Below are 23,865 nucleotides of genomic sequence, written 5' to 3' on the forward strand. Positions count from 1 at the left end.
ATATTCTCAACTTTCATAATATTTTCTAATATTTGTTATTATTAGTATCCTCTACAATTGCATATTAAAGTTATCATTAATATTACATTCTAAACTTGGCCCTATTAGTATATTCTAAACATGTGATTATGAGTACATATTAATAGTGCTTTCTAAACATGTAATTATCGTTCATATTCTAAGCTTGTCACTAATGGTATACTTTAAAGTTATCATTAATAGAATATTCTACAATTTCATTATTAGTATATTCTAAACTACACATTAAATTTATCATTAATAGTATCTTTAATCTGATCATTATTAGTATGTTCTATAACTATTATTAGTATTAGTTATCATTAACAGTATCTTGTAAACTTTTCATTATTAGTATGTTCTATACTTGTCATTATAAGTATATTCTTAACGTATCATTATTACTATACATTAAACTTACCATTAATAGTACTTTCTAAAATTGTCATTATTGGTATATTATGAACTTGTCATTATTAGTGTAAAATAAACTTGCATTATTAGTATATTATTACATTATTAGTAAATTATAAACTTACCCATTAGTATATTATAAACTTGCCCCATTCATAATTAGTACACATTAAAAGTTATCATTAACTGTACATTGCATTATAAGTATATTGTAAACTTGTCACATTAAAGCTATTATTAATAATACCTTCTAAAGTTGACATTATTTGTATATTGTAAACTTGTCACATTAAAGCTATTATTAATAATACCTTCTAAAGTTGACATTATTTGTATATTACAAAATTGCCATTACTAGCATATTCTAAATTTGTCATTATTAGTATATTTTAACTTCTTATTACTAGTACACATTAAAGTTATCATACCTTCTAAACTTGTCATAATCACAATATTATAAATTTGTCCTTATTGATTCACATTATGATATTCTACAGTTGTCATTGTTAGTATATTATAAACTTTTCATTATTAGTACAAATCAAATTATTCAATATTAGTACATATCAAAGATGTTTAATAGAACCTTCTAAAATTGTCATTATCAAAACGTATGTTATTATAAATATCATTTTCTAAAATATTGATTATTGGTACACATTGTATATATCATTAATAGTACTATCGACCATATTTATTATATATATTCTAAACTTCTCATATTAAAGTTATCATCACTAGTTCCGACTGAACATGTTATTCTTAGTATATTCTAAACTTGTTACTATCAGTACATATTAAAGTTATCATTAAAAGTACAGTATTTTCTAAATGTGTCATTACTAGTATTTTGTAAATTTTTCACTATTAGTACTCATTAAAGTAATTATTAGTATACATTAAACGCTATACGTTTTTTCTAAATTTCCAGTTTTATTATAAATCAAATTTCTCATTAACATGTAAACTTGTCATATTCTAAACTTTCCATTGTCATTTCACATAGATTTTATCTTTAATAGAGCTTATCATTATTTTTATATTCTAAACTTCTCATTAATAGTATATACTAAACTTATCACTATTAATAAACATTATTCTAAACTTGTCGTTATTAGTACAAGTTAACGTTATTAGTACTTTGTTTATATTATTACACATTAAAGTTATCATGAATAGTACCTTCTAAAAGTTGTCATTAATGTACCTTCTGAACTTATCTTTATTTGTATATTACAAAAATGCTATTTTTAGTGTATTAACTCCAACTTTAATGAGTCCTAATAATGACAAAATTAGAATATACAAATAATGGCATGTATGGAAGATAAAACGAATGATAACTTTAATATGTACTAATAATCACAGATTCAGAATAACTAATGTGTACTAATAATCACAGGTTTACAATATTTAGAAGGTTACATTAATTATAACGTTAATGTGTAGTAATAATGACACTTTTGAAATATATTAATAATGCAAGGTTTAGAAAATACTAATAATAGCATAGTAGATGTTGCTATTAATGATAAATATAATACTACAACTATAACTATAATACTATAACTATAATACTATAAAACTATATAATAATTAGTTTTGAATATACTGTTTAGAAGACACTACTAATAATAACTCTAATATGTACTAATACTCAAAAGTTTAAAATATTTTATAGTTTAATAATAATGACAAGTTTAGAATAATGATAAACTTGGAATATATTATTATTACCAAGTATATAATATACTAATAATGATAAGGATAGAAGGTCCTAGTATTGATAACTTTAATGTAAACTGATAAAGTTTAAAATACCGAAGAAGATATGTTTAGTATATTTGAATATACTAATAATAATAAGTTTAGAATATACTAATAATGAAAGTTGAATATCCGAAAAATGACAAAATTATAATGACAATTTTAAAGGCACTATTGATTATAACTTATTAGTACAAGTTAACATGATCAATTATAGTACCTTCTAAACTTACCCTTATTAGTATATAGTACTTTGTTTATATTATTACACTTTAAAGTTATCATTAATAGTACCTTCTAAAAGTTTTCATTAAGGTACCTTCTGAACTTATCTTTATTTGTATATCACAAAAATGCTATTTTTAGTGTATTAACTCTAACTTTAATGAGTCCTAATAATAACAAAATAAGAATATACTAATAATGGCATGTATGGAAGATATAACGAATGATAACTTTAATATGCACTAATAATCACAGATTCAAAATAACTAATGTGTACATCACAGGTTTACAATATTTTAATAATGACATGTTTAGAAGGTTACATTAATGATAAGGTTAATGTGTAGTAATAATAACACGTTTGAAATATATTAGTAATGGAAGGTTTAGAAAATCCTAATAATAGCATACTAGAAGTAGCTATTAAAGATAACTATAATACGTACTAATAATTAGTTATAAATAATTAGTTTTGAATAGGACAATGATTTGTTTAGAATATACTAATAATGACAAGTTTAGGATAATTATAAACTCGGAATATATTATATTACCAAGTTTAGAATATACTAATAATGGTAAGGATACAAGGTCCTAGTAATGATAACTTCAATGTATACTAATAAAATTTACAATACTTAAGAATAAGCTTTAATGGGTACTAATAATGACAAGTGTTGAATATACCAATAATGACACATTTAGAATATGCTAATAATGTCAGGTTTACAATATACTTGTAATGACAAGTTTAGAATACACCAATAATAAATTTAGAAGGTATTATTAATGAAAAATTTAGTATGTACCGATAATAACTAGCTCAGAATATACTAAGAATCACAAGTTTAGAATAATGACATAATTAGAGTATACTAATGATAAAAACTTTAATGTCTTCTAGTAATTAATGTTTGGTATATACTAATAATGACAAGTTTAAAGGCACTATTAATGATTACTTTAATATGTACTAATTATCACATGATAAATTTAATATGTACCAATAATAACGAGCTCAGAATATACTAAGAATCACAAGTTTAGAATAATGACATAATAGGAGTATACTAATGATAAAAACTTTAATGTCTTCTAATATAATTAATGTTTGGTATATACTAATAATGACAAGTTTAAAGGCACTATTAATGATAACTTCAATATGTACTAATTATCACATGTTTACAATATTGTAGTAATTTAAAATTTAAAAGGTTATATTAATGATAATGTTAATGTGTAGCAATAATGACACGTTTGAATTATATTAATAATGCAAAGTTTAGTAAATACTAATAATAGCATGATTAGGAGTTGCTATAAATGATAACTATAATACGTACTAATAATGATTAGTTTTGAAAAAAAATCTAACAATGTCATGTTAAGGAGCCAGTAATAATGATAACTAACAGGTACTAATACTCACAATTTTAGAATATACAAATAATGACAAGTTTTAAATAATTGTAAACTTTGGAATATATTAGTATTGCCTATACTAATGATAAAAACTTTAATGTCATCTAGTAATTAATGTTTGGTATATACTACTAATGACAAGTTTAAAGGCACTATTAATGATTACTTTAATATGTACTAATTATCACATGATAAATTTAATATGTACCAATAATAACGAGCTCAGAATATACTAAGAATCACAAGTTTAGAATAATGACATAATAGGAGTATACTAATGATAAAAACTTTAATGTCTTCTAATATAATTAATGTTTGGTATATACTAATAATGACAAGTTTTAAGGCACTATTAATGATAACTTCAATATGTACTAATTATCACATGTTTACAATATTGTAGTAATTTAAAATTTAAAAGGTTATATTAATGATAATGTTAATGTGTAGCAATAATGACACGTTTGAATTATATTAATAATGCAAAGTTTAGTAAATACTAATAATAGCATGATTAGGAGTTGCTATAAATGATAACTATAATATGTACTAATAATGATTAGTTTTGAAAAAAAAAATCTAACAATGTCATGTTAAGGAGCCAGTAATAATGATAACTAACAGGTACTAATACTCACAATTTTAGAATATACAAATAATGACAAGTTTTAAATAATTGTAAACTTTGGAATATATTAGTATTGCCAAGTTTAGAATATACTAATAAATTTAGAAGGTATTATTAATGAAAAATTTAGTATGTACCGATAATAACTAGCTCAGAATATACTAAGAATCACAAGTTTAGAATAATGACATAATTAGAGTATACTAATGATAAAAACTTTAATGTCTTCTAGTAATTAATGTTTGGTATATACTAATAATGACAAGTTTAAAGGCACTATTAATGATTACTTTAATATGTACTAATTATCACATGATAAATTTAATATGTACCAATAATAACGAGCTCAGAATATACTAAGAATCACAAGTTTAGAATAATGACATAATAGGAGTATACTAATGATAAAAACTTTAATGTCTTCTAATATAATTAATGTTTGGTATATACTAATAATGACAAGTTTAAAGGCACTATTAATGATAACTTCAATATGTACTAATTATCACATGTTTACAATATTGTAGTAATTTAAAATTTAAAAGGTTATATTAATGATAATGTTAATGTGTAGCAATAATGACACGTTTGAATTATATTAATAATGCAAAGTTTAGTAAATACTAATAATAGCATGATTAGGAGTTGCTATAAATGATAACTATAATACGTACTAATAATGATTAGTTTTGAAAAAAAAAATCTAACAATGTCATGTTAAGGAGCCAGTAATAATGATAACTAACAGGTACTAATACTCACAATTTTAGAATATACAAATAATGACAAGTTTTAAATAATTGTAAACTTTGGAATATATTAGTATTGCCAAGTTTAGAATATACTAATAATGATAAGCTTACAATGACAATCTTAAAAAGTATTGTTAATGATAACTTTAATGTGTACTAACAATGATGGTTTAGAACATACATACTAATGATAAGTAAAATATACTAATAATGACAAATTTAGAATATGCTATAATGTTAGGTTTAGAATATAAGTATAGAATAATGATAAACTTTGGAATATATTAGTATTACCAAGCTTAGAAAATACTAATAACGACAAGTTTAGAATACCAAAGAAAATATGTTTAGTATTTACTAATACTGATATGTTTCGAATATAAGAACAATGGCAACTTTAGAAAATATTGTTAATGATAACTTTAATGTGTACTAATAATTAGGGTTTAGAACATACAAATATTGACAAGTTTTAATGTGTACTAATAATGACACGTGTAGAATATACTAATAATGACACGTGTAGAATATACTAATAATGACAAATTTAGAATATGCTAATAATGTCAGGTTTAGAATATACTTGTAATGGCAAGTTTAGATTACACTAATATTTACAAAGTTAGAAGGTATTAATGATGTGTACTAATAATAGCGATTTTAGAATATACTGAGAATGAAAAATTTAGAATAATGACATGTTTAGAATATACTAATGATAAGCTGAGGCGATAATTATTATGATAACTTCACTGTGAACAAGTTTAGTATATATTAATGATGTTTAGAAATGACTAATAATGACAACTTTAGTAGGTACTATATATTATGAATATTATAATATAATATAATATTTGTACTAATAATGACAAGTTTAATAATGATAAAGTAAAATATTATATAAATGAAAACTTCCATGTCTTCTAATGATTAATGTTTGGGATATACTAATAATGACAAGGTACTGTTAATGATCATTTTAATGTGTACTAATAACAAGCTTGAAATATATGAATATTGACATCACTAGAAAATATTGATATCTTTAATGTGCACTAATAATGACATTTATAATATACTATTAATGATAACTTTAACGTGTACTAATAAAGAGAAACTTTTAATGATAACTTAAATATGTATTGATAATAACAAGTCTATAATATACAAAAAATGACAAGTGTAGCGGGTACTATTAATAATAAATTGAATGTGTACTAAAATGACAAATTTAGAAAGGTACTATTAATGATAACTTTAATGTCTAGTTACAAAGACAAGTTTATGAGGTACTATCAATGATAACTTTAATGTGTACTAATAATGACAAGTTTAAAGTTCAGAAAGTACTATTACTGTAAACTTTAATGTAATCCAATAATGTCAAATTTAGAAAACACCAATAATGAGAAGTTTAAATTATACTAAAAATGAGATGTTTAGAAGATACCATTAATGATAACTTATATGACAAATGGCAAATGATGACAAGCTTAGAATATACTAATAAAAAGATAAGAAACTACTATTAATGATAACTTCAAAGTGTACTAATACTGTCAAGATTATGATATGCTAATAATCACAATGAAATAGATTAATGTGTACTAATGTTGAAAAGTTTAGAATATATAAAAATGGCATGTTAGAAGATAAGTTTAGAGTATACTGATAATGACAATAATAATAATAATGACGATTTTAGAAGGTGCTAATATGCACTAAAATAGCATTTTTGCAATATACAAGTAAAGATAAGTTCAGAAGGTACCTTAATGACAACTTTTAGAAGGTACTATTAATGATAACTTTAATGTGTACTAATATAAACGAGGTACTATATACTAATAAGGTTAAGTTTAAAAGGTACTATAACTGATAACGTTAACTTGAACTAATAACGACAAGCTTGGAATATACTAATAATGACAAGTTTAGAAGATACTACTAAAGATATCTTTAATGTCTATTAATAGTGATAAGTTTAGTATATACTATTAATGAGAAGTTTAGAATATACTAATAATGACAAGTTTGGAAAGCACTATTAAAGATAAAATCTATGCGAAATGATAACGAAAAGTTTAGAATATGACAAGTGTACATGTTAATGAAAAATCTAATTTACAATAAAATGGGAAATTTAGAAAAAACGTATAGCGTTTAGCAGGTACTATTAGTAAAATCTTTAATGTGTATCAATAATTACTATAATGTGTACTAATAGTGAAAATTTTAGAAAATACTAGTAATGACATGTTTAGAATATACATTTAATAATAACTTTAATACTCGTATGCATTAACAGTAACAAGTTTAGAATATACTAAGAATAACATATTCAGTCGGAACTATTGATATCAGAAGTTTAGAAAATATTAATAATGAATATTCTCGATAGTACTATTAATGATATATACTATGTGTACTAATAATCAAACTTTAGAAAATTATATATATAATAACTTTAATATGTTTTAATAATGACAATTTTAGAAGGTTCTATTAAATAACTTTGATATGTACTAATATTGAATGATTTGATTTGTACTAATAATGAAAAGTTTATAATATACTAACAATGACAACTATAGAATATTATTTATAATAACTTTAATATGTTTTAATAATGACAATTTTAGAAGGTTCTATTAAATAACTTTGATATGTGATTTGATTTGTACTAATAACACATTAAAGTTTACAATATACTTATAATGCAAGATACAGTTAATGATGATTTTTATGGAAAGACTAGAATATACCAACAATGACTTTAATATATAATAGTGATTTTTTTAAGATATGCTAATAACGGTAAGTTTGTAATATACTAATAATGACTAGTTTAAAAGATATATTAATAATGCATTTAATTTTGACAAGTTTAATGTGTATTAATAATCAGAAGTTTGCAATATACTAATAAAAATAGGTTTAGAAGGCACAGGTATGTGTACCAATAATGGAAAGATTAGAATATACCAATAATATACAAAATAAAATATAAAATACAAAAAATATATATAAAAAATAAAAAACACGAAAATTACAAAACAAATACAAACACAAATACAAATACAAATACAAATACAAATACAAATACAAATACAAATACAAATACAAATACAAATACAAATACAAATACAAATACAAATATGATAACTATTAATAATAACTTTAATGTGTTCTGAAAATGAAAAGTTTAGAATATACCAATAATAAGAAGTTTAGAATAAGCTAATATTGACAATTTTAGAATGTACTTTTAATGATAACTTTAATGTGAACTAGTAATGTGTACTACACAGGTTAAAGACTATTGGTAGTATCTTTAAAGTGAACTAGTAATTACATATTTAGGCTATACTAATATTAAGTTTAGGATGTACAAATAAACGCCGGGTAGGTACTATTAATGATAACTTTAATGTTTACCAATAATGAGATGTTTAGAATATACTAAAATGACATTTTTATACGGAACTATTTATGATAACCTTTAAGTTTAGTAATAATGACAAGTATACTAATAATGAAAGTTTAGAAAGTACTATTAATGATAACCGAAGAGTTTATAATATACAAATAATAAAAAGTTTAGAATAGAAAATAATGACAAGTTTAGAAGAAACTAATATTGACATGTTTAAAATATAGTAATAGTGATATGTTTAAAAAATCCTATTAAATGATAACTACTAATATGTACTAATAATGGCACGTAATAATAAGAAGTTACTGTTAATGAAAGTTTATAATATCCTAGTTAAGACAAGTTTAGAATATACTAATAATAACAAGTTCACAAGTTACTATAATTGTTAACTATTATAATGACAAGTTTAGATTTTAGAATATATTAATAATGATAAGATTAGAAGGTACTCTTAATGATAAATTTAATGTGTACTAATAATGCCAAATTTGGAATATACTAATAATAAAGATTGATATACTATTAATGATAAGTTGACTAATAATGACGAGTTTTGAATATACTAATAATGATGTGTTTAGAATATACTAGCTTAAATTATAATAATAATGACAAGGTATGATAACTTAAATATGTACTAATATACTAAGATTGCAAGTTTAGAAGATACTGTTAAAGGCAACTTTAATGTTTGGAAAGAATGGTGTGGAATATACTAATAACGATAAGTTTAGAAGATTCTACTAACGATAACTATTCTGTACTAATAATGACAAGTTTAGCATATTAGTTTACAAGGTACTGTTAATAATAACTTTAATTTGTATTAATGAATACAACATTAAGGTGTACTAATCCAATAATGACAAGTTTAGAATATAATAATGAGTTTAGAATATACTAATAATAATAAGTTTAGAATATACTAATAATGAAAGTTTAGAATATCCCAAGAATGACAAGTTTATAATATTAATTATAACCTTAATCACAAGTTTGAAATCTATCAATATTGCAAAGTTTAGAAAATACTAGTATTAGCAAATTAGAAGTTGCTATTAATGACAAGTATGATATAAGTTTTCAATATACTAACAATGACATGTTTAGAAGACATTACAAATGATAACTTTAATGTGTACTAATACCCATAAGTTTAGAATAGACAAGAAATGACAAGTTTAGAATAATGGTAAACTAGGTTTAGAATATACTAATAATGATAAGTATAGAAGGTCCTAGTAATGATCATTTTAATGTATATTAATAAAGTTTAGAATAACAAGAAAGATATGTTTAGTATTTACTAATAATGATATGTTTCGACTTTACGAGCAGTGACAACTTTAGAAAGTATTGTTAATGATAACTAATGTGTACCAATAATGACAAATCTAGAATATGCTCATAATGTCATGATTATAATACACTAATAATAACAAATTTAGAAGGTATTATTAATGATAATTTTAGTATGTACTAATAATAACTAAGAATGACAAGATTAGAATAATGACATGTTTAGAGTATACTAATGATATGCTTAGATGATATTTATAACTTTAATGTTTAGAATATATTAATAATGACAAGTTTAGAAATTACTAAAATGACAAATTTAGAAAGTCCTATATATGATAACTATAATTTGTACTAATAATGACAAGTTTAGAACGTACTAATAAAGACAAATTTAGAATGTACTTTAAATAAAAACTTTAATGTCTTCATATAATTAATGTTTGGAATATACTAATAATGACAAGTTTAAATGCACTATTAATGATAACTTTAATATGTACTAATAATCACAAGTTTACAATATTGTAATGAAGAAATACTCTATGAATCCCTCCAGAATGTTAAGAACTACTTACCATACGCCGAAAATGTAGTTATCATGGGTTATCTGAATGGACACATTGAAAAAGATCGCAAAGGATTTGGTATGGGTAGAAAAGCATACAGCAAAAATACACTCTAGTGCAGCGTTTCTCAACCTTTTTACCCTTGCGTAACCATTAGAATAAATTACAACAAAAAACAACAACTATCTTTCTCATTTTGATATCATCGTAATAATAGGTTAGATAGAATGATGTATACATTACATTATTACAATAACCAAGAATATATCGTGCGTGTTTAATTATATTACGCATATGAAATTGAATAAAAAATCAAAAGTGCATTAGCTTATCTAATGTCATTATTAGTGCACCATAAAGTTATCATTAATAGGCACTTTTAAACTTATCATTATTGCTATATTATAAACATGTCAATATTAGTTTCTTCTAAACTTGTCATTATTTTTTATTCTAAACTTCTTATTATTACCTGTCATTATTAGTACACATTAAAGTTATCATTAATAGGATCATTTAAGCATATCACTATGGCTATATTTAAAACATGTTAGTTTCTTAAACATGTTAGTTTCTTCTAAACTTGTCATTATTTTTTTTTATTTGTATCCCATAAACTTCTCAGTATTAGTACATTGTAAATTTATCATTAATAACACTTTCTAAACTTGTCATTATTAGTATATTCTAAACTTGTCATTATTACTAAGCTATCATTAGTTATCATTGATAGTTCCTTCTAATATTGTCATTTTTAGTATATTCTAAACATCTCATTCTTGGTACACATTAAAATTATCATTAATAGTACCTTTCCGACCTTTATTTGTAAATCCTAAACTTATTATTAGTAATTATTAGTTCATTTTAAAGATACTATTATTAGTACCTTTTACCTGACATTACTAGTACCTTCTAAACTCATCATTACCATATTCTAAACTTTTTATTATTATTACATATTAAATTTATCAGTTAGAGTGAATTCTAAACTTATCTTTATTAATATATTACAAACTTGCTTATTATTAGTACAAATAAAAGTTATCTTGAACAGTACATCTTAAATTTGTAATTATTGGTATATTCTAATCTTTCCATTATTAGTACACATGCCTGTACCTTCTAAATCTCTCATTATTAGTATATTGTAAACTTCTGATTATTAGTACACATTAAAGTTATTATTAATAATAGTACAAATTAAATCGATAATGAATTCCTTCTAAACTTCTCATTTTTTGTGTTAGTACACATTAAAGATTTTAGTAATAGTACCTGCTAAACGTTATACATTTTTTCTAAACTTCCCATTTGTATTATCAATCAAAATTTTCATGAATATGTAAACTTGTCATATTCTAAACTTTTCATTATTATTTCACATAGAATTTATCTTTAATAGTGTCTTCCAAACTTGTCATTATTAGTATATTCTAAACTTCTTATTGACAGTATATATTAAACCTATCACTATTAATAGACATTAAAGTTACCATTAATAGTACCTTATAAACTTGTAATTATTAGTACAAATTAACGTTATCAATTATAGTACCCTCTAAACTTACCCTTATTAATATATTGTACTTTGTGTATAATAGTACACATTAAAGTCATCGTTAACGGTACCTTATAAAAGTTGTCATTAAGGTACCTTCTGAACTTATCTTTATCTGTACATTACAAAAATGCTTTATATTAGTTTATATTAAACTAGTCATTAGTAGCATATTGGAAACTCGTGGGTATTTCTATATTCTCAACTTCTCATTATTAGTATACCTAAACGTTTCATTATTAGTACACATTAAAATTAGCATTAATGATACCTTCTAAATTTGTCATTATTAGTATATTATGAACTTAATATATTCTAAAATTCTAATTAACAGACAAGTCTAGAATATACAAATAATGACAAGTTTAGGATGTATTATTGATAACTTTATGAGTACTTATAATAACAAGTTTAGAATATATATACAATGACAACTTTAATATATACAAAGAATGAAAAGTTCATAAGTAACCATTAATGATAAATGTGTATTAATAAACAAGTTCATAATGTGATAAATATAACAAATTTAGAACCTAATAATTAGAACATGTATATTAGGTACTATTAATGACAATTTTAATGTGTACTAATAATGAAAAATTAGGAATATACTATTATTGACACGTTTAGAAGGTAGTATTAATAATGATATTAATGTTTGATAATAATGAGAAGTTTAGATATACTAATAATGATCATTTTAGAACATGCTAATAACAAGTTTAAAATATACAAAAATAACAAAATTACAATAAGTTAATAATTACAAATTCAGAATATACTAAACAATGCTAATAAAGACAAGTTTAGAATATACTTATAATAAGTTTAGAACATACTAAAAAGGACAAATTTAGAAGGTGCTATTAATGATAACTTTGATATGTACTAGTACAAATAATGACAAGTTTAGAATATACTAATAATGTCAAGCTTAGAAACTATTAATGATATTTTTGACGAAATAGTTAAAAGACTCTATTAAATAACTATTAACTTTTAATTGTTGTATACTAATATTGACAAGTTTAGAAGGTTCTATTAGATAAAATTGTGTACTAATAATGACAAATTTAGAATAATGACACTTTCAGAATATACAAATAATTATAATTTTGGAAGGTATTAGACACTATAACTTTAATTTATACTAAAAATGACAAGCTAAGAATACACTAATAGTGACAAGTTTGGAATATACGAATAATGACAACATGAAAATGCTCTAATAATAAAACTTTACAAGGTAATGTTATTGATATACTGAAATGAAAAATCGAAATTATCCTAAAAATGAAAAATTTAGTAACTTTAATGTGTACTTATAATGACAAGTTTATATTAATGACATATACAGACATTTAGACATATACAAGTTTAGATTAATGACATATATAGAAGTACTATTAAGATAACTTTAATGTGGCTAATAATGACAAGTTTAAAATATACTACAGTAATAATAACAACTTTAATGTGTGCTTATAATGATATGTTTAGAATATACTAATGATGACAAGTTTAGTAGGAAATATTTATGATAACTTTAATAATAAGATGAATATACGAACGAATATAGTAATAATGGCAGCTTTATAATATACTAATAATGACAAGTTTAGAAGGTACTATTAATGAATATACCAATAATGATAAGTTTAGAAGGTACTAATAACAAAAACTTTAATTTGTATTATTAATTAAAAGTTTATCATATAATATAATTATATGATAAACTTTTCATTAAATTTCTTAACTTTTTAATAATGAAAGTTTCCTGTCTACTAATTATGATAAGTTTAGAATATACAAATATACTGATAGCCATAAGGTGTTCTAAAAATGTCAAGTTTATAATATACTAATAATGACATGTTTAGAATATACTAACATAGAGAAGTTTAGAAGGTACTATTAATGAAAACTTTAATGTGAAATAATAATGAAAAGTTTAGAATATACTAACAATGGCAAGTGCTATCAGATATAATTAATTTTAACTAATAAGGACAAGTTTAGAACATACTAATAATGACCGTTCTATGAATAAATAATACTAATAATGCCATGTTTAGAAGTTACTATTAACGATGAAAAGTTTAGAAGGTACGATCAAATATAACTTTAAGGAGAAGTTTAGAATATACTAAGAATGACAGGCTTAGGCGGATCTATTAATGAAATATTTAATTTGTTCTAATAATCACAAATTCAAAATATACAATTGGTGACAAAGTTAGAATATTTTAAGAACGATAATTTTAATGTGTTCTAATAAGATGTTCATAATAGCCAAATAATGAAAAGTTAGGAAGATACCTTAAATTAAAGTTTAGTATATACTATCAATGAGAAGTTTAGAATATACTAATAATGACAAGTTTGGAAGGCACTATTAAAGATAAATTCTATGCAAAATGATAATGAAAAGTTTAGAATATGACAACTTTACATATTAATGAAAATTTTAATTTGTAATATAATTGGGAAGTTTAGAAAAAAACGTATAACGTTTAGCAGGTACTATTAATAAAATCTTTAATGTGTACTAATAATTACTTTAATGAGTACTAATAATGAACAATTTACAAAATATTAGTAATGACACGTTTAAAATATACTTTTAATGATAGCTAATAAATTGAATGTGTACTAAAATGACAAATTTAGAAAGGTACTATTAATGATAACTTTAATGTCTAGTTACAAAGACAAGTTTATGAGGTACTATTAATGATAACTTTAATGTGTACTAATAATTACAAGTTTAAAATACAGTAATGACAAGTTCAGAAAATACTATTACTGTAAAATTTAATGTAATCCAATAATGACAAATTTAGAAAACACCAATAATGAAAAGTTTAAATTATACTAAAAATGAGATGTTTAGAAGGTACTATTAATGATAACTTATATGGCAAATGGCAAATGATGACAAGCTTAGAATATACTAATAAAAAGTTAAGAAACTACTATTAATGATAACTTCAATGTGTACCAATACTGTCAAGATTATTATATGCTAATAATCACAATAAAATAAATTAATGTGTACTAATGTTGAAAAGTTTAGAATATATAAAAATGGCATGTTTAGAAGAAAACTTTAGAAGATAGGTTTAGAATGTACTGATAATGACAAATTTAATATAATAATAATAATAAAGATTTTAGAAGGTGCTAATATACAGTAATAATGACAAGTTCAGAAAGTACATTTACTGTAAACTGTAATCCAATAATGACAAATTTAGAAAACACCAATAATGTATAGCTTTAATGTGTACTAATAATGACAAGTGTAGAATATACTAATAAAAAGTTAAGAAAGTAATATTAATGATAACTTCAATGTGTACTAATACTGTCAAGATTATGATATGCTAATAATCACAATAAAATAAATTAATGTGTACTAATGTTGAAAAGTTTAGAAAATATAGAAATGGTAAGTTTAGAAGAAAACTTTAGAAGATAAGATTAGAATATACTGATAATGACAAGTTTAATATAATAATAATAATGACGATTTTAGAAGGTTCTAATATGTGCTAATGACAAGTTTAGAATATACTAAAGTAGCATTTTTGTAATATACAAGTAAAGATAAGTTAAGGGGGTACCTTAACGACAACTTTTAGAAGGTACTATTAATGATAACTTTAATGTGTACTAATATAAACAAGGTACTATATACTAATAAGGGTAAGTTTAACTTGTACTAATAACGACAAGCTTGGAATATACTAATAATGGCAACTTTAGAAGATACTATGAAAGATATCTTTAATGTCCATTAATAGTGATAAGTTTATATACTAATAGTGATAAGTGATAAGATTATAGATATAAGTGATAAGATTTATATACTAATAGTGATAAGTTTATATACTATTAATGAGAAGTTTAGAATATACTAATAATGACAAGTTTGGAAAGCACTATTAAAGATAAAATCTATGCGAAATGATAATGAAAAGTTTAGAATATGACAAGTTTACATGTTAATGAAAAATTTAATTTACAATGAAATGGAAAATTTAGAAAAAAAACGTATAGCGTTAAGCAGGTATTATTAGTAAAATCTTTAATGTGTATTAATAATTACTTTAATGAGTACTAATAGTGAAAATTTTACAAAATTCTAGTAATGACATGTTTAGAATATACATTTAATAATAACTAATACTTATATGCACTAATAGTAACAAGTTTTGAATATACTAAGAATAACATGTTCAGTCGGAACTATTGATAACTTTAATATCAGAAGTTTAGAAAATATTAATAATGAATATTGTCGATAGTACTATTAATGTGTACTAATAATACAACTTTAGAAAATTATATATATAATAACTTTAATATGTTTTAGTAATGACAATTTTAGAAGATTCTATTAAATAACTTTAATATGTACTAATATTGAATGATTTGATTTGTACTAATAATGAAAAGTTTATAATATACTAACAATGACAACTATAGAATATCATCATAATATGTATTAATTAGGACAAATTTAGAGTATTCTAATTATGACAAGTCTAGAAGCCATTATTAATGATAAATTTAATGTGTACTAGTAATACCAAGTTTAGAATATAGTAACAATGACAAGTTTAGAAGGTACTATTGCATGATAACTTTAATGTACATTAATCATGGCAAATGTAGAATATGCTAGTGATGGCAATTTTGTAATATACAAATAATGTCAATTTTAGAAGGAATTATTAATAATAGCTCTAATGTGACAAGTTTACAATATACTTATAATGCAAGATACAGTTAGTGATAATTTTTATTATATAGCAACAATGACTTTAATATGTACTAGTAATGAATTTTTTTTAAAATATACTAATAACGGTAAGTTTGTAATATACTAATAATGAGTAGTTTAAAAGATATGTTAATAATGCATTTAACTTTGACAAGTTTAATGTGTACTAATAATCAGAAGTTTGCAATATACTAATATAAAGAAGTTTAGAAGTCACAGGTATGTGTACTAATAATGGAAAGATTAGAATATAACTTTAATTTGTACTAATAATAAGCAAGTTTGTGATATACTAATAAAGACAAGTTTAGAATGCACTCAAACTAATAAATTTAATGTGTACTAATAATAAAAAGTTTAGAATATGGTAATGATAAGTTTAGAATGTACTATAAAGATCTTTAATGATAAATTTAGAATATGGTAATAATGAGAAGCTTAGAAGGTACTATCATTGATAAGTTTATAATGAAAAGTTTGGAAAATATTTTCAACGTTAATGTTATACTAATAAATACAAACAAATACAAAAACTACACAATACAAAAATTAATTTAAAAAAAAATACAAACATACAAAAACTACAAGACAAATACAAATACAAATACAAATACAAATACAAATACAAATACAAATACAAATACAAATACAAATACAAATACAAATACAAATACAAATACAAATACAAATACAGATTTATAAGTTATTAATAATAACTTTAATGTGTTCTGAAAATGAAAAGTTTAGAATATACCAATAATAAGAAGCTAATATTGACAATTTTAGAATGTACTTTTAATGATAACTTTAATGTGAACTAGTTATGTGTACTACACAGGTTAGACTATTGGTAGTATCTTTAAAGTGAACTAGTAATTACATATTTAGACTATACTAATATTAAGTTTAGGATGTTCAAATAAACGCCGGGTAGGTACTATTAATGATAACTTTAATGTTTACCAATAATGAGATGTTTAGAATATACTAAAAATTACAATTTTATACGGAACTATTTATGATAACCTTAAGTTTAGTAATAACAAGTATACTAATAATGAAAGTACTATTAATAATAAAAAGTTTAGAATAGCAAATAATGACAAGTTTAGAAGAAACTAATATTGACATGTTTAAAATATAGTAATAGTGATATGTTTAAAAAATCCTATTAAATGATAACTTTAATGTGTACTAATAATGGCACGTAATAATAAGAAGTTTAGAAGTTACTGTTAATGAAAGTTTATGATATCCTAGTTAAGACAAGTTTAGAATATACTAATAATAACAAGTTGACAAGTTACTATATTTGTTAACTTATAATGACAAGTTTAGATTTTAGAATATACTTATAATGAAAAGATTAGAAGGTACTCTTAATGATAAATTTAATGTGTACTAATAATGCCAAATTTTGAATATACTAATAATAAAGATTAGAATATATTAATGATAAGTTGACTAATACAGACGAGTTTTGAACATACTAAAAATGATGTGTTTAAAATATACTAGCTTAAATTATAATAATGACAAGGTATGATAACTTTAATATGTACTAATAATCACAGGTTTAGAATATACTTACAATGGCATTTAGAATATACTAGGATTGACAAGTTTAGAAAATACTGTTAAATATAACTTTAATGTTTAGAAATAATGACAAGTGTGGAATATATTAATAACGATAAGTTTAGAACGTTCTACCAATGATAACTTTATTTTTTACTAATAATGACAAGTTTAGCATATAAGTTTACAAGGTACTATTAACAATAACTTTAATTTGTATTAATGAATACAACTTTAAGGTGTATTAATCATATAATGACAAGTTTAGAATATAATAATAATAATAAATTTAGAATATACTAATAATAATAAGTTTAGAATATACTAATAATAAAAGTTTAGAATATCCGAAGAATGACAAGTTTATAATATTAATTATAACTTTAATGTGTACTAATAATCACAAGTTTACAGTATTTCAATAATGACATGTTATATCAATGATGACGTTAATTTGTAGTAATAATGACAAGTTTGAAATATATCAATAATGCAAAGTTTAGAAAATACTAATAATAGCAAATTAGAAGTTGCTATTAATGACAAGTATGATAAGTACTAATAATAAGTTTTCAATATACTAACAATGACATGTTTAGAAGACACTACAAATGATAACTTTAATGTGTGCATAATCATAAGACTAATAATAACAAGTTTAGAATAATGGTAAACTCGGTATATAATATTATTACCAAGTTTAGAATATACTAATAATGATAAGTATAGAAGGTCCTAGTAATGATCATTTTAATGTATATCAATAAAGTTTAGAATAACAAGAAAGATATGTTTAGTATTTACTAATAATGATATGTTTCGAATTTACGAGCAGTGACAACTTTAGAAAGTATTGTTAATGATAACTAATGTGTACCAATAATGACAAATCTAGAATATGCTCATAATGTCATGATTAAAATACACTAATAATAACAAATTTAGAAGGTATTATTAATGATAATTTTAGTATGTACTAATAATAACGAGCTTAGAATATACTAAGAAAGACAAGATTAGAATAATGACATGTTTAGAGTATCCTAATGATATGCTTAGATGATATTTATAACTTTAATGTTTAGAATATATTAATAATGACAAGTTTAGAAATTACTAAAATGACAAATTTAGACAGTTCTAACTATAATTTGTACTAATAATGACAAGTTTAGAACGTACTAATAAAGACAAATTTAGAATGTACTTTAAATAAAAACTTTAATGTCTTCATATAAATAATGTTTGGAATATACTAATAATGTACTTTAATATGTACTAATAATTACAAGTTTACAATATTGTAATGAAGAAGTACTCTATGAATCCCTCCAGAATGTTAAGAACTACTTACCATACGCCGAAAATGTAGTTATCATGGGTTATCTGAATGGACACGTTGAAAAAGATCGCAAAGGATTTGGTATGGGTAGAAAAGCATACAGCAAAAATACAACGACAAGCCCATAATTCACCTTAAATCACATAAGATTTTTTAGAGATGTAAAAAAAAACATAATATTGATGTCATGCAGTTCAGACAACAGGCTGTTTGTGGGCGATTACAAGACTTGACAAAGAAGTTATGCAATACTTATACAGTTGGTAGAAAAAATGAACACTCTAGTGCAGCGTTTCTCAACCTTTTTACCCTTCCGTAACCTTTGAAAAACAACAACAACATATCTTTCTCATTTTAATTTCATCGTAATAATAGGTTAGATAGAATGATGTATACATTACATTATTACAATAACCAAGAATATATAGTGCGTGTTTAATTATATTACGCATATGAAATTGAATAAAAAATCAAAAGTGCATTAGCTTATCTAACGTGTCATTATTAGTACACCTTAAAGTTATCATTAATAGGCACTTTTAAACTTATCATTATTGCTATATTTTAAACATGTCAATATTAGTTTCTTCTAAACTTGTCATTATTTTTTATTCTAAACTTCTTATTATTACCTGTCAATATTAGTACACATTAAAGTTATCATTAATAGGATCTTTTAAGCATATCACTCTGGCTATATTTACATGTCAATGTTAGTTTCTTCTAAACTTGTCATTATTTTTCATTTTAATTTTTATTATTTGTATATCATAAACTTCTCAGTATTAGTACATTGTAAATTTATCATTAATAGCTCTTTCTAAACTTGTCATTATTACTAAGCTATCATTAGTTATCATTGAAAGTTCCTTCTAATATTGTCATTTTTAGTATATTCTAAACATCTCATTCTTGGTACACATTAAAGTTATCATTAATAGTACCTTCCCGACCTTTATTTGTAAATCCTAAACTTATTATTAGTAATTATTAGTTCATTTTAAAGATACTATTATTAGTACCTTTTACCTGGCATTACTAGTACACATTAAAGTTATCATTAGAAGTACATTCTAAAATTGTCATTATTAGCTTATTCTAAACTTCTTATTATTAGTATATTCTAAACTTTTCATTTTGAGAACACATTAAAGTTACTATCATTAATGATATTTTCCAAACTTTTCAATATTAGTACATTCTAAACTTATCAATAATAGTACCTTCTAAATTTCTCATTACTATATTCTAAACATGTCACTATTAGTACACATTAAATATATTAATAGTACCTTCTAAACTTACCATTACCCTATTCTAAACTTTTTATTATTAGTACATATTAAATTTATCAGTTAGAGTGCATTCTTAACTTGTTTTTATTAATATATTACAAACTTGCTTATTATTAGTGCAAATTAAAGTTATCTTGAACAGTACATTTTAAATGTGTAATTATTGGTATATTCTAATCTTTCCATTATTAGTACACATACCTATACCTTCTAAATCTCTCATCATTAATATATTGTAAACTAGTACACATTAAAGTTATTATTAATAATACCTTCTAAATCTCTCATTATTAGTATATTGTAAAGTTATGTACACATTAAAGTCATTATTAATAATACCTTCTATACTTGTCAAAGTTACATGCATTATTAATTTACCTTTTACAATTTTCATTATTTGTATATTACAAACTTACCATTATTAGTATATTTTACATTTGTCATTATTAGTACACATTAAAGTCATTGTTAGTACACATAAAAGTTATCATTTACTGTACCTTGCATTATAAGTATATTGTAAACTTCTCATTATTAGTACACATTAATGATAGTTACAATAACTTGTCAAAGTTGATGTTTATATATTTTTTAAACTTGACATTATTCTTAACTTGCCATTATTAGCATATTCTAAATTTGTCATTAAAGTTTGCACATTAAAGTTATCATACAATAGGGCCTTCTGAACTTGTCATTATTAGTATATTCTAAACTTGTTATTACTAGTATACATTAAAGTTATCATTAATAATACCTTCTAAACTTGTCATATTTAGAATATTATAAATTTGTCCTGATTGATACACATTATTAGGATATTCTTGAGTTGTCATTATTAGTATTTTCTAAACTTGCCATTATTAGTACAGATTAAATCGATAACGAATTCCTTCTAAACTTCTCATTTTTTGTGTTAGTACACATTATACGTTTTTTCTAAACTTCCCATTTGTATTATCAATCAAAATTTTCATTAATATGTAAACTTGTCATATTCTAAACTTTTCATTATTATTTCACATCTTTAATAGTGTCTTCCAAACTTGTCATTATTAGTATATTCTAAGCTTCTCATTGACAGTATATATTAAACTTATCACTATTAAAAGCCATTAAAGTTACCATTAATAGTACCTTCTAAACTTGTCATTATTAGCTTGTCGTTATTAAGCTAAGCTTGTAATTATTAGTACAAATTAACGTTATCAATTATAGTACCCTCTAAACTTACCCTTATTAATATATTGTACTTTGTGTATATTAGTACACATTAAAGTCATCATTAACGGTACCTTATAAAAGTTGTCATTAAGTTACCTTCTGAACTTATCTTTATCTGTACATTACAAAAATGCTATTATCATCATTTTAGTTTATATTAAACTCGTGGGTATTTCTATATTCTCAACTTCTCAACCTAAACGTTTCATTATTAGTACACATTAAAATTAGCATTAATGATACCTTCTAAATTTGTCCTTATTAGTATGTTTTGAACTTGTCATTATTAGTATATTCTAAACTTGTCATTCTTAATATATTCTAAAATTCTAATTAACAGACAAGTCTAGAATATACAAATAATGACAAGTTTAGGATCTATTATATATTGATAACTTTAATGAGTACTTATAATAACAAGTTTAGAATATACATACAATGACAACTTTAATATATACAAAGAATGAAAAGTTCATAAGTAACCATTAATGATAAATGTGTATTAATAAACAAGTTCATAATGTGATAAATATAACAAATTTAGAACCTAATAATTAGAACATGTATATTAGGTACTATTAATGACAATTTTAATGTGTACTAATAATGAAAAATTAGGAATATACTATTATTGACAAGTTTAGAAGGTAGTATTAATAATGATATTAATGTTTAATAATAATGAGAAGTTTAGATATACTAATAATGATCATTTTAGAACATGCTAATAACAAGTTTAAATTATACAAAAAATAATAAAATTACAATAAGTTAATAATTACAAATTCAGAATATACTAAACAATGCTAATAAAGACAAAATTAGAATATACTTATAATAACAAGTTTAGAACACACTAAAAAGGACAAAATTAGAAGGTGCTATTAATGATAACTCTGATATGTACTAGTACATATAATGACAAGTTTAGAATATACTAATAATGTCAAGCTTAGAAACTATTAATGAGATTTTTGACGAAATAGTTAAACTCCATTAAATAACTATTATATAAAATTTAGAATAATGACACTTTCAGAATATAGAAATAATGATAATTTTGGAAGGTACACTATAACTTTAATGTATACTATAAATGACAAGCTAAGAATACACTAATAATGACAAGTTTGGAATATACGAATAATGACAACATGAAAATGCTCTAATAATAAAACTTTACAAGGTAATGTTATTGATATACTGAGAATGAAAAGTCGAAATTATCCTAATAATGAAAAATTTAGTAACTTTAATGTGTACTTATATTAATGACATATACAGACATATACAAGTTTAGATTAATGACATATATAGAAGTACTATTAAGATAACTTTAATGTGGCTAATAATGACAAGTTTAAAATATACTACAGTAATAATAACAACTTTAATGTGTGCTTATAATGATATGTTTAGAATATACTAATGATGACAAGTTTAGTAGGAAATATTTATGATAACTTTAATAATAAAATGAATATACGAACGAATATAGTAATAATGGCAGCTTTATAATATACTAATAATGACAAGT

Source organism: Oratosquilla oratoria, chromosome 16 (genome assembly GCF_046742065.1).
Source record: "Oratosquilla oratoria isolate Oo_2021 chromosome 16, ASM4674206v1, whole genome shotgun sequence".
Taxonomy (NCBI): Eukaryota; Metazoa; Arthropoda; class Malacostraca; order Stomatopoda; family Squillidae; genus Oratosquilla; species Oratosquilla oratoria.